The sequence below is a fragment of the Hipposideros armiger genome, unplaced genomic scaffold (assembly GCF_001890085.2).
Source record: "Hipposideros armiger isolate ML-2016 unplaced genomic scaffold, ASM189008v1 scaffold_15, whole genome shotgun sequence".
NCBI classification, from domain to species: domain Eukaryota; kingdom Metazoa; phylum Chordata; class Mammalia; order Chiroptera; family Hipposideridae; genus Hipposideros; species Hipposideros armiger.
This window is the reverse complement of record NW_017731365.1, coordinates 2,761,470-2,776,009: the sequence shown is the minus strand read 5'-3', so window position 1 is coordinate 2,776,009 and position 14,540 is coordinate 2,761,470. Positions and strand designations below refer to the sequence as shown.

The 14,540-nt window shown below is 43.1% G+C and overlaps 1 protein-coding gene across 1 annotated transcript in view; it reads right to left on the bottom strand.

Annotated features, from left to right (window-relative positions):
- MACROH2A2 (macroH2A.2 histone) overlaps positions 1–7,139 on the bottom strand; it is a 63,475-nt gene extending 56,336 nt beyond the window's left edge. The window contains exon 1 of the mRNA XM_019626413.1: positions 6,656–7,139. The gene's annotated coding sequence lies outside the window, so the exon portion shown is untranslated. The remainder of the gene's footprint in view (positions 1–6,655) is intronic.
- Positions 7,140–14,540: the final 7,401 nt, after the last annotated feature.

Sequence of the window (14,540 nt, the reverse complement as noted above, 5' to 3'; positions counted from 1 at the left end):
GTGGTGGGGGGGAGTTCAGCTCTGCACTTGACCTGCTGTGGCCCTTAGGCAAATCAGTTGGTTTTCCAGAACCTCCCTTTTGCTCAAACAAAACCTTTCAGGAGCTCTAATATATAAAACAGATGGAAGGAAGGGGAGCTGTGCTGGTTGGAGTCGGGAGGTACCTGGGAACCTCAATGGCTTGGTCCTCACCTTTCCTGCCTTGGGCCCTGGAGGAACTCTGGGTTCTGTGGAGCTCCACTTGAGAACCACTGTACCAGCTGACCTCTGAGGTCCTTTCCAACCTGAAAGATATTGCTGTTCTACAAAGATGCTCAAAATGTCACTCCTTTTGACCCTCCCCTCTCTGTTACTTACATTCATTGAGATAGAACAACCGGGTAGAATTAAGTCACATCCAGGTGATCTTTCCTTTGGAGTCACTATTTTATCACCCATGACAACTACAGAAAAGAGAAACTGGGCTTGAAAACTCTTCTTTGTTTACGGGAATGCCTTGTCTCCACCCTAAAACAATAATCTACATTGTTTACTACAGAACAACTGAGGTGAAAATCCAGTTTCGTAACAACGGGGCAACATTTAACAACGGGGCAACATTTGAGTTCACTGATTTTCTAGAAGATTGATCAATTTGGAAATTTAGCACTCTGGGGAACCCAGTGAAATATGGTCTGATCTAAAAGTTTTCTGTTATGCATTGTATTAGCTACTGGAATTCATCTTTATGTAGCCTACCACCACTGTTCAACTTTAATGGTTTTATTGAACAATGAAGGCGGCACAAAATCTAAGTTACATAATTCTGCGTCGATACCATCAGCAGTGCCAGGCCAGTAAACACGGGGCCTGAGTTTTCCAGGGTAAGTTTGATTTTATTTTGTTATATTTTTGTCCTGTAGTCATGGAAACACCCCAAATTTAGGCATCTAAACTATATCATCAGGACTGCCTCTCATCTAGAAACAACCCCCAAATCCTTGGTCAGACCACGTGTCATGATTTGGGGCTAAACAGTATGGTCACTGTGGCTAATTCTTCTGACATCACAGAAGTACACATCCCTATGCCGAGGCTGGTGGTCCCACTCATATTTACACACACATTTCTGTCAAAGCATGAGAATTCTGACTTGAATTACTTACTCTATTCCAAGTCTAAATTGGCAATGCCAGTCAAATAAATCGGACAAAGTATGATGGATGGTGAGATGGATAAATGAACATTAAAGGCTTCAGAGAAACTACCAAATTTATCTTATTTAATACTTTGTGACAAGACGGTTTGAAGTACAGAGTTATGTGGCTCAATCTGATGCTCTTTACCTTTCATTTGACATAGCTAAAACAGTGACGCAAATCAAGAGCTTTAAAATAAAAGTCTGCATATACTAATATTAAAATGAACATAATCTGAGCGTCATTGGAATGCTGGCAGCTTCTTGTTCTCACCACATGGACTTAGGATATAGGGCTCAGAATTGAGGTTGCCTGGGTGGAGTCCCAGCTCCACCACCCACCAGGTGTGTGTGGTGGGTGACCTTGAGCACATGCTTACCCTCTCTTTTCTTTTCTGTAAAATGGGTCTGATAATAGTATCTACCTATATGACTAGGCACTATTTAATACATATCTTATTTAAGGCACTTAATAAGAATTAAATAGGTTAATACATATAAAGAGCTTGGAACAGTACTAGCAGGCAATAGGCATGTAATAGACAATGGCTATTATTTCCATTGACTTATTTCCACAAAAGAAACAGTTATAGAGAATTATTTTCACAAAGTGCAGGCTAACATTGTCCCTCCATTTCAAAAGCGACTACAGTTGACCCTTGAACAATGCCGGGGTTAGGAACGCTGACCTCCTGTGCAGTTGTAAATCCACGTGTAACTTTTACTCCCCCCAAACTTAACTACTGTGAACCAGCAGCCTTACCCACAACATAGAGTTGATTAACACGTTTTGTGTTGTATGAATTACTCGTATATGTTATATTCTTACAATAAAGTAAGCTAGAGAAAAGAAAATGTTATTAAGAAAATCATAAGTGTGACCGGAGCATTTTCTCAGTCTTTTGAGATCTTGCTTCCAGGTGTGTCCTCTGTTTGGCTCAAATAAACTCATAAAAATTCTCTATAGGTTTGGACATTCTTACATTGACAGAAAATACATTTACAGTATTTATTTTTAAAAATCTGTGTATACGTAGACCTGCGCAGTTCAAATACGGCTGTTCAAGGGTCAACTGTGCTATAATACCATAGTGCTTGACATCGTGTGTATGATAATGTGAGGCTTAAAACTCAACAACATCTTTTTACTTCCCTCATTGATTTTTAGGAGCTCGGTGGTATAAAGGGGTGACGATGAAATTTTGACCCTAGGGAAACTCTGAGAGCTACATAATATACTGAGAACCTCCGTGACAGCGAATAGTTTTGTTTTTCCCAAGGCTGAGCACTTTTGGGTCCCTCGTCATCTAATCCTATATTCCCTAAATTCCGCCTGCCTGAGAATTTACAATCATCGCAATGTCAGAATCATAGGATTTCACAAAATCAGAATCGAAGACTGAAAGGGGCTTAAGTGATCAACCATTTAGTCCCCCGTCCTAATTTCAGCCACAATGAAAGGTGTGGCATAGGAGGGGCAGTGGTCATTAAACAACTTGTCAGTCTGTGTGAGACCAGACCTAGAACCAGGCCCTTATACCCACTTCTGAAACCCCAGTCTGGGGCTGTTTTTTCTGCACTTTGTTGCAGGTTTCACTCCCCATGGCACGTAGTATTGCGTACACAAATGACATTCAATAAATATTCCTTAAGCAAGGGAATGAATTAATGAAACCAGCTTTAAATTATTTGTTTCAAAAGCACGCTGGGGTTCCTTTTGTGATTTCTTTTAGGAAATGAATTATTTTCTCAACACGTATCTTTCCCTCCAACCTAATTCCCAACATACATACATCCCAGGGTGCATCCAGGAGAAAAAAAAATTCCCCATTCATAAGTCTTCATTACATTCCTTTTAAAAATGCCAACTTCCAATACCATTGTTAGAATTCACATCCTCTATTGGCTCATTTTTTTTTCTTCTAATTTAAGACATTTACAGAAGCATAGTGATACAAGAAATTATGAACTGTTCATTTAGTTTACTCCTCAATCAGAACCGCGGCAGGGCAGCAGGCCAGGCCAGGCCAGGCCAGGCCAAGACTCAGCCTCGTAAGGAAATTTATATGCTAGCCAGAGCTCTGTGTCTACATCAGGCTTCCTCCTACCTGCTTCATCTCCTTTCCCCTTCTCCCTCCAAATCTTACTGCATTCTCTATGAAGCCTAGCGCAGTCCCTCCCTTCCAGCCTAGATTTTTCTTCTCCCTTTAAAAATTGTTGTAGCATTTTATTTGTGATTTTTATTACATATTATCAATCACTTTTAAATTGTTAATTATATTTAGTTATTCAAGTACTATATAAATTTCAATTATTATAACCATGGTTATGGATGGGTATGAATAATGATATGACCTCCTCTTTGACAATTCCTCCAATTCTTGTCTCTTTTAGTGGGTGTCTTGTTCTACACCCGCCCTGTCCATGTACATATGCATTTGTACATATAGAAATACATAGCTTTGTTTTTACATAAATGGTACCATACAATATGTATGTTTCTCCGATTTGCATAATACTACATCTTGGTGACCTTTCGGTCTCAGTATAGACTTACTTAATCTTTTTAAACTGCTGCCTAATTTTTCAGAGGATAGCTGTGCCAGAGTTTACTTTTAGCCATTCCCTATTGATGGCCATGAGATGTTTTCAATGTCAGAACTACCAAAACTCTGCAATGGAAGGGAATTACATAATCTGGGCACAAATATACCTGCTTCTTCTCTAGAACACATACAAGAAATGGAATTGCTGGTGCACATTATTAATTTGAATGCCAAACTGCCCTCAAAATTGGCTCTATCAATTTACACATTTGTCAGCAGCATATGAAAGTACCCATTTTCCCACTAGCTTGCCGATATTAATCACTTTTCACCTTGTTTTACCTGCATATGTAGCTTATCTCCTAGGCTTGGGATTGAAAGTGCTCTTAGAGCAGGCTTGTGACTACCTCATATTTACATATCTTCCCTCATTCAGAGGTGTTTAAATAACTGGTGTTCAATACATGCTTGTTAAATGATTTCTAACCATAAGTTCTTTGCTCGTTTCTGTGCAAAACACACTTTTCAAAAGCATTTACCAAGATTGCATCTAACTTTGAGGTTATTTCTTAAGAATGAAAAAGACTCTTAAGAAAGCTGGTTGAATTTTTGCACATCCATCCCCAAACAAGAACAGATATCTTTCATTTAAAGTTGTCTAAGACAGGATTCCCTCCTGCTTGGCTGGCTGGAGGCAGTGAAAACAGACCTGGTTGTCTCAGACAATAACTAGCAGGGTGTCCCACCCACTGGGAAGGGCAGACTAAAGGCGCCTCAGACTCCCTGGGAACTAGACAGAAGATAGAACGGTGAGGGAGTACAGTCAGAATCTTTGGAACATTCTGAATCCAAGGAGGTAAATTCTTTGATAGAATTTTGAAATGGAGGAAACCATTAATAACACCTAAAGCATGGTAATAAATGGATCCAAGTGAGGAGGAACTGTGACAGGGTTGGAAAACCTGGAGTGGAGAACTGGGCATATTTTTTAAAGGAAATTTAGATACAGGAAAGAGGTTTTAAGAGGTGTGACTTATGCGATTCAAGAGAAACTTTTCCTCAAGGCAGTGCCTTTATTTATTTATCGATATATGATAATCTTGGGCTAAGGCATTTCTAAAATTCCTTGAGTGTGGTTCCAAATCGTGTCACTCTGAACATGTTTACTTGAAATAAAAGTTTTCCAATGGGGTAAGCGACAACTTTCAGTTAAATATGAATGAATTGAGAATTATGTGTAACTTAGTTTGTGTTCCACGAAGGAACTGGTCCTAGATAAGAAACAACATAAAGGAAGACACATTTCCGCTCTTACGAATGTTTCTTTTTCTCTCAAGGATTGAACCGTTTCAATAGCAACTATACAGCCCAGCGAGGGTACAGTTCTAGTTCAACACAAACACGAATGAGAAAAGCGAGGAAACCATTTACATATAGTGGACTGACTGCCCCTAAGGAAATGGGCTCCTGAGGTCTGGGGGTGGGGGGATGGGGGGGTGTGCTTAGACCTGGGCCCTGTTTTGAATTCCCCTGGGCTGGATGGAGCGTGGACTGATACCTCAGTTCACTAGAGCTGTTGGAATGCAGGAACTGCCTTTACTATCCGGCCTTCGGAGCCTTGGTTCCCGCTGCACCCCACCCCCCCCAAACACACATGGACCCGCGCCTTGATTTCTCAGCCCATTTCTTCTGGCCCCTTTTTATTAGCCGTTGCCAGTAAATCCCAGCCGTGACCCGGCCTAAGTCAAGCCCGCGGTGGCCCATTTCAGAGACTGGCAACTCCTGGAGGAGGCGCATTTGGCCCCTTGGGAGCTCAATGCCCTTTGGACCATTGTTGTGTGGAACAAAGAGGGCAGGAGCGGGGTCGCCCCACGAAGAAAGGCGGGGAAATACACCCAAGGGAGCGATTTAGGAGGCGGGCGAGGCTGTTAACTAGGGTGCTCTTAGAGAGCGGGCTGGGAGCTCCGGGAGGCAGGGCCGGTCCCCGCCCGCCGCGCCCCGCAAGAAATTCGCACCGTGACTGGCGCCCGGCGCAGCCCTTTCCTACGTAACAACCACTTTACTTTTATTCCCTCTTTCCTTATTATTATTATTATTATTATTATTTTCCCGCGCAAACCGAGAACCCAGGGCTGCCCAAGCGAGCAGCGCAGGGGCCGCCATTTCCCGGCGAAAGCGCTGCGCGCGTCGGCACCGGGCGCCCCGGAAAGGGAACCGGAGGGGAGTGCCCGGCCCCAAGCCCTCCTCCGCGCCGACCCGGGGTTCACAGCACCCCGCGGCACCCGGCTCCCCGCGTCCTCGTCCCCGCCGCCCCGCGACCCCAGCCTGACCTTCCCCGGCGCAGCCCGTGCCCGGGTCCAGGTCCCTTCCCTCCGCCCGGCGCCTCCGCGCCCCTTCCATTGTCAGCCCGAAGCAGCCGGAGCCCAGCCCGGCACCCCCGAGCGGCCTTGCTGGACTCCCTCGGCCCCCGCGCAGCCCACAGCCCCAGACCGGTCCCCCTCGGCGGCCGGGCGCTTGCTTCCCGCCTCCCTCTTCGCCCCAAACTCCATATCACCGGGAGCCCTGCACTCCCTCCAGGTCCAGCCGCGTCCCGGGCCAGCCGCTGGACCCCACATCCCTGCTCCTCCCTCCCTCTTCGCCCAAGATGCTCCCAGCGCCTCGCCGGCCTCAGGAATTTCACCGCTTCTTTAGCAGTCCCCCCTTTATTTCCCAAGGAAGCAAGTTGGGCAGCTTGATTTATTCATTTTTCTTTCTTTTTTCTTTTATCTTTTTTTTTTCTTTTTGCGAGGAAGGTCGACTCTCTGGGGTGCGCCCGCGGGCGGCGGGGAGAGGCTGGGGGTTCCATCCGGCCCCTGCACTGCCCCCGCGGTGGGTTTTGTTTCTAGACCTCTAAGCCCACCGAACAATAATGCCACCGCCATGGCGGGCTCACCTGGTGCTGCGCCGCCTGCTCCCGGCGCCCGGTGTCCTCTGCGCGCCGCTGCCCGGACGCAGGTTCGGCCCGCACGGTGCCGGTGCGGGGCAGGACTCTTTGCCTTTCTTTAGGTTCTATCTGTGCGTGTCAATGGCGGCAAGCGGCAGTTCTCCGGGCCGCGGATAGTAGCGGGGGGGAGGAGGAGGAGGGAGAAGGGATTGCTCCTTCTCCACATAACCACCTCTAGGAGGAGTCGCTCAGCCTCATCCCCCGCCAGCCCAGGCTCCGCGACGGGTCCCGGGCTTTCGGTGGGGCTTGATGAGCTATTGTCCTTTAGGAGCATTAAAGATGAAACCGCGCGGCCTCCGCGTCGCTGGCGGATCTGCTGGATGCGCCGAGGGCCATTTGCTAAGATGAGCCTACCCTAGAGCTGGGGACAGAAGCACTGTGGTCTTGATCCAGAGTCTCCTGTGAGCAGGATCCACCTTTGGTGGAAGAAGGCGTGGGTGCTCGCTCATCGGGCAGTTCTAAGGGGAAGCCTTAGAAGGTGTAACCGAAAAATGTCACCTACGATGATCTTGTGTTCTCAAATAATAATAAATACATTAACGTTTGTGCCCACCACGGGGACGATAGCATAGGGTGGCCACAGCCACAAGAACTGAGAATTTATATCCATGCCTGTGGGCTTTTTATAAATTAAGACCAATTTAGAATCCAGCGTTGTGTAATATTTGGAGTAGCAGATGTAGTTTTGGTGGGTAAGATTATGCCCATGGCCATAATTTTTAATTTGGTTGCTTTACAGTATGTTAATTTGTAATATCAGCTTGTATTAAGATTAGAACAGGGCTATTGTCTTAAGGATCAATTTTTGTTAGTTTCTAGAGAATATATTTTTATGGCGGTGTGGTGGACAATATCAGGTGTGATCATGGGATTAGTAAGTAGTTGCCCTGTTTCTACTGGAAGCCAGTGCCGTTCTTTGTAACGCGAGATGTTGGCCAGGGCTCCATGGCTGGCTGGGGGGTGAGTCAAAGGAATTTGTTTAATTTCAGTGGGAAATGCTAACTTGCTATGAGCCATCCATGCTTCCTCTGATTTCTCCCTGATGAGTCAAAGGATTGTGAGAGGCAAAAATTTGATCTTTTCTCAAAAGAGAAACCCACAATTCTCCAGCATTGGCCAAATGGATGCGTTTCAAAGCCTCTCTATGTGGTAGTATTGTGTATATTTGCCCCTATAAACTTATAAATGTTTTGGCAAAGGGGAATCTTGGGGTGACTGAAAGACTCCAATTGCTTTAGTGGGAAGAGCCCAAATGCCCACTGCCTTTGGATTTATCCTAGTTAATCAGGGCTGTTGATGTATTTAGTAGATAGTGCTTTAGACCATGTGCCTTTTAAACAAGTGTTTAGCTGAGAAATCAGTCGACTTCCCACAAGATCATGCGTGTATGATAAAGATATAAATAAACCTCTCTCTGTTGAAATCTCATATGGTTTCTTACACTCTCCTGGACCCAGTGGTCTCAGTTTATTGGGACTTCCTTCACTCTTCTTCCTACTCTTTTTACCCTCTCTCTTCATCACCTCACTGTTCTTTGTCTTTGAAGGTACCCTCCAGGTCAGAAACCTGGTCAGAATAATGTCCTCTTTTCCCAAGACACATATGTAAAGGGTTTTAAATGATCCCCTGGGGCATCTCATAATGGTTTCAATTTCCTCTTCCTAGAGGAGGCGCCTATCTCCTTTCTTATGGAGAATTCTGTTTTCCATTCTTGATCTGCAGTTACGCCCAGGTCAACATTCAAAGGGGTTCAGGAGACTTCTGGGAGTGTTTGAAAAAATTCTCCTACCCTGTTACCCAATCCGCCAGGCTAACTGACATATAGTTTAATAATTCATCAATATATATTAGTTTCACATTCTCCTGGTAACTTCCCAATAAAAATAGTTGGTGTGGTCATTTTTATGTGCATTTCTTCAAGCAGATGATGCAGTCACAACTCAGAGAACTACAGGGAATGTCGGCTTCATGATACTCCTGTAGTTAAAATAGAAGGGATCACAGAGTTCACCTGGTCAAACCCTTTACGTTATAGGAAGAAATCTGGTTTTCAGGTGGGTGAAGTGACTCAGCCAAGGCCATGCAAGTAATTTGTAGCAGAGACTCCAGTGCATCTCCAGATACCCAGCCTAATGCAGTTTCCACCAACTCCAAACTTCTCAGGATATACAGGGGACAAATGTGCAACCTGATATGCAGGTGTAATTAAATTATAGATATTTAATATTGAACATTTAACACACGAACAAAAATTTAACACAAATAATATTGTGTAGTTAAAATATATTTAAAGTAGTCAGCATGACTATTAATTTATCAGTAATCTTGAGTTCTGCAATGATCTAGCTCAGGGAACTTCTGACAAGGTGAATAATAAATAGTGATAATAAAAGTTTACATTTGTTGAATACTTACGATGTGCATCGTGCTTTCCCCTTACTAACTCATTTAATCGTCACAACAACTATGGGTTGGGAACTATTTTCTCTTTTACATAGATGGAGAAACTGAGGCAGAGAGCGGATGAGAAAGTTGCCCACAGTTACAGAGTTAGGAAGTGGCAGGTTCACGCTTTTAATCCCTGCCTTAATTTAGTGGTAGGGATATGCACATTCACTTTAAGCAAAGGAATTTTGTGATTGGTCACATCCCTTGGACCATTCCCAATACATATCCTCAAGGAGTCAGCGAAAAGCCTAATTACAGGAGGCTTGATTACCATTGCACTGAAAATATTTTGTTAACCTTTGACCTGTATGTGTGCATAATATTATGAATAAATGTATTGATTGTGAGTTTAGTCCATTAGCGACAAGGATGTCTAGTAAACATTTTATTGAGATGCAGGATGAACTGCTTCTCCACTTAGAGACAGGCATGCAGCATGATTTAGAGATGAAAAAAATTAATCAGCCATGCAACTAGATTCATATTCTATTAAGTCTACCAGTAATTCATCCACAAAATCGTCTATTTTAAAAACAGCTTCATGATTGTATCCCTCAAAACCTTTTTACTTTCTCATGATTTGAATTTATGATGTTGTGTGAATTGAGTGGGTCTTTATTTTCCATGATTAGTTCTAATCTAGTTTATGACACCTATTCTAATTTGTGATCGTTTTTACCCTTCTAACATCTTGGTATGCAATTACCCTACTAATTTCCTGACCCTTGCCGCTTCCAGAAGGACTATGTAATATAGGTATATATTTATATCTGACACATGTAAGTATACGTACATAAAATTTATATATCCAGATTAATTTTATTTGAGATTTCTGATCTTATTTGAAGTAACCTGAGGTTCCCTGGAAATGTTACAAAAGCAGATGGAAATCATTGGGTTAAGCTGTTCTTTGAATGTACGTTAGGCAATTCTAGTCACCGTATTAATTCCATCAAGGCACCAACTGGCATAACTAAATAGGAAGTTGGGGGCCTGAGGTTATAAAGGCAGACAAAGCACCAAACTAATTGCTACCCCACTATTCTAAGAAATAAATAGTTTCTAAAATGTACCTTATAGCATGGAAAATACTAAGCAACCTGACTTAAAAATTTTTTATTGGCTAGAAATATGCACTTTCCCGTTTTGAATAGTGAACATGATTAATGTTAAATATTTATTTCCTTGATCAGAACTGGTGGCTTTAGGATCTTAATAATTTGTGGAAAGACATAATATCCTCTAAGAAAGGCCACATAGGCATTCGTTATGCCAACAAAGCCCATTAGTATTTCTAGCTAAAATGAACATGCCCTCTCCTAACAAAAGAAACATTTTACCAGTCCTTGTTCTTAAAGATGGCAACAAAGCATGTCCCTTTTGATACTAAGACCCGACCCTTTGGTTCTGGAAAAGGGGATTTATATGAATGGGTATGTGTGTGCATAGATGCATATCTATATATGAGTAAATAAATATTTGATGTGTGTATTACATGTGTGTATGTTATAAGATGGGTAGTGACTGAGATGGCAGTAAGCTCAGAGTTAAGGCTGATTTGGATTTTAAAGGAATCTACCAAATGTTTAAAGTTTAACCGATGAACTATATTGTAAAGGAAAATGAAATGTTTCAGGTTTTTAAGAGAAATATATTGTCAGCCCCAATTATGCAAAGTTGTGGTTAGGAAAATAAGGCACATGGTGCCATTAAATTTAATGGAAACAGAATGCAGAGCTAAGGGAAGTGTGCCAGTTGGTATCTTGCTCTGTTTGGTGCCTGAGCTCTCTGGGAGATCAGCCCGTTACCTCCAGGCAGAGCTCTTTGTGACAATTGTGAAGGGAAGTGGCAGCAAGCAAACAGAGAGTTTGGACCCTAGCATCTGTGTTGGGAGATCTGTGCAATGTGGCCTCATACCTAAACAAAATTGCTCTTTACAATTTAGACCCATTCTAGAGAATGGGGGCATTGATTTTTCCAAATCCACAACAGCAAAATACCATAGTAAAACTATAATTTATTTATACAAATGGTGTGTTTTTACAAAGGCCATCTGTCAGTTGACTCTCTGATCTAAAACAAATCTGTTTGTTCCCCAGAAGAAATAACATGCCGGTTGAAAAGGGATTTATGGACGACAGGCTGCCCAATCTACCAGCCACTGGTATAATAGTAACTATTTATGATATATTTACTTTTAAGGGAATGCTGTGAGTGGAAACTATTACTTGTAAAGTATGGTAATTAATTTTTCATTACCTCAAAGCCAAGAAATGGAGCCCAGTTGCATCTATTAAGATTGCTGCATGAGAAACATGTTTCTTTTGGAAAAAAAAATCCAAACAAAAGCATTCAGAGAACTTTGGCCACAGCGTAGCTCACTGCTCTGATGGGTGGGGTTAGGACCGTGGACTTGAACTCAAGCCCTAGGTATGTTTTTGGGAACAAGAGGACAAATAACTATTGAGTCACCCTGGCCACTTGATCTCTAGGTATCATTGATGGCACTTATTGGAAGTTAGATCTTACCATTAATACTAGAAGAACAAAGGACTCTAGGCTGAAAGATACAGAAGTAGAAGAGAAGGGAAAGCCCCCTGTTCCCATCCTCACTACACACAAAGGAGACACTTGAGTGAGTGTTTATTTATTTTTTAATGTTTATTTTGGAATGGAATCTAATATTTCTTTCTTTCTTTCTTTCTTTTTTTTTTTAGCTGAACCATCCTGCCACCTGTTGGCAGCTTAGCAGCAGTTCAGCGGCAGCTCAGCTCAGGCCAGGAATTGAACCGGCAACCCTGTTGCTCAGAGCTCGCACTCTTGAGTGAGCTCTTAACCAACTGAGCCGCTTGGCTGGCCTGGAATCTAATATTTCTTAATTTGTAATATCTTTGGGAGCCCAGGCTAGGTCACATGAGAGATACAAAGAGGCGTGTCCTTTTCTCTCAGGAAGCTTGTAATCTACCTGATAACTCAGGACATGGTGATAGGTACAGAATTCACCTTGAAATTATCGATGAAAAATAGTTAACAAGAGTCAGGAGTTTTCACTGACCACTTTTCTTAAGTTAACATTGATTCTTACATTTTGGTTTTCCAAAGCATTCTTAAAATTAGCTAAACTCGGTCCCCCTACTCCCCCCATTTGTATTTTAATACTTTTAATTTGTTTTTATTTTTCAAACATTTTCAAAACTAGGTAGCACTTGACTAGGATACACAATTCAAAAGGCAGAAAACGTAGATGGTCCAAGCGGTCCTATCCCCTGTGTCCCTCGGGCGGCCGGTTGCCCTCTCCAAGGCAGACGAAGTTAAGCTCCCTCTGTACCCTTCCGAGCAGGTACTTTTCTCCCGTGTTTCTCTTTGTGGACTGAGGTCTGATTTGTCTTTTCCAGGGGACTCTGGAGGAGTCTTAATATTCAAATCCCAAAGAGGACAGGTTGTCAGACAGCACATGTACTGCTTACCTGCTGAGCTCTCAGGCAGTGAGTGGACACAGAGGCTCAGAGGCGAGATGCTGGTGAAGGTGTCGGTGTACGATATCCTGCTGGTGTGGCAAAGTGAATGGTCCCATCTCCAAATCTAAGAAAGTCCTCACCTGGCATAAGTCAGGGCCCAGGGTCATAGTTGACACTGAAATACATGCTGTGTGTCTCAGGGTAACAGTCTAGGATCCCAGCTCTGAAGATAAGAGGACCCTCTCTTTACTTCTTGATGATTCCTTGAAGAAGCCCAGATGCCACTCGACTTCCCACCAACACCTCCTAGTAATGTTAAAGTGTGTACTAGAGATGAAGTGGGCACTGCCCATGACTCCCATTATGTAGACAAGTCTCTCAGCACAGTTAGTCTGAGACTGGTAGCTCCACACTGCAAAGGGCATTAGAAACGATGGGGTGATCCTTGGTGGGGATCACATCCAAGGGCATGTCTGCTTGGGAGCTCTGCAGCCTGGGGCCACAAGCAGGGTTGCCTTCAGCTGGAGCTTCTGCACTCTGGTTTGGGCTGCCAGCCTTCCTCAGCTCAGCCGTTGGGACATTTGAGGGTAGAAACCAAGGTATGACACTTCCTGAGGGCTGCATGGGCAGGAGGTTGATACAGCCAAGGCACTCTGGGAGCGTGGGCTTTGGAAATAGTGGGGTGGGGCAGCTCATAGTTTCCTGCGACTGGTCTGCTATGGCCTCCTCAGGTCTACTTCTCAGCCACCCCTGTACATGTCCCCTGCCCCCACCCTTTACAGAAGAATTCCTGTGTCCACTCCTGGGCCTCAACACACCACGCCCCTCCTCACCTAATCATTCTTTCCATTTCATTTGGGTTGGGGAAGAGTACTCAGAGTGAGACAGGAGAGAGTTCACGCCAAAGGGGACTCAGGCACACCTTTGCTATTCATATAGGTTTCCACCTCTCTCCCTCCCTTCCTCCCTCCCTCCATCCATCCCTTCCTTCTCCTTCTCCACCTTGTTGCGGAAACATGGTCGTGGTGGTGAACTGTCCTCACTCCTGCAGAAGAGAGTGACACTCTGGGAAGGCTGAGCAATGAGAGAGGAGGAATACGGTTCCCCAACATAGTGGGCACTTTATCAGCCCTGGCCTTCTAGTGCTCCCTATTATGTGGGAGAGAATTACACCTCTATCTTATTAAGTCATTATTCAAACTTGCATCCTGGCTAATCCACTGCATGTGTTCTGTCTGCCATGTTTAACTGAAAGAGACCATTCATTACATGTAGAATAAAAGTTTCTTCTCTTTTTCATATAAAAGAAATACAAAAGGCTTACAAGTGATAAGCAGTAGTGGAAGAAACACATCTCTTACTTGGGTGAATAGAGGAACTATTGGTACACTACCACACCTCCAATTTATTTTTATTCACATGGTTCATGGACAGTGGCATGAGCTTTGAGATTCAAGATTCGGCCCTAGTCCAGCTCCTCCACTGTGTGACCTTGAACGAGTGATAGAATCTCTTTGAGTCTTAGTTGCCTCATCTGTAAAATGGTAATAGTGGTTAAGAATGGAGGAAAGGGCAATAAATTCTGCTTTTGTAATTATGTCTTTAAACATATGTTCCTAAGTGAATCTAAAATGAATCTTTAAAATGAATGTTATTTAATATATAAGCTTAATGTATTATAATATCAATAGCTGTTATTTATTGAATATTTTCCATGTGTCTGGAACTGCAAAGCATTTTAATAATAATAATGATGTTAATAATAATAAACCCATTTGTATACTTAGATATGCCTTATACTATGCTAATTGCTTTGTATGTATAATATTAACTCATATACTCCTTATAGTATCTGTTTATGATAGTTTCATTATCAACCCACTTTACAGATAAGGAAAGTAAGATTTTCAAAGGTTATGCAACTTGTC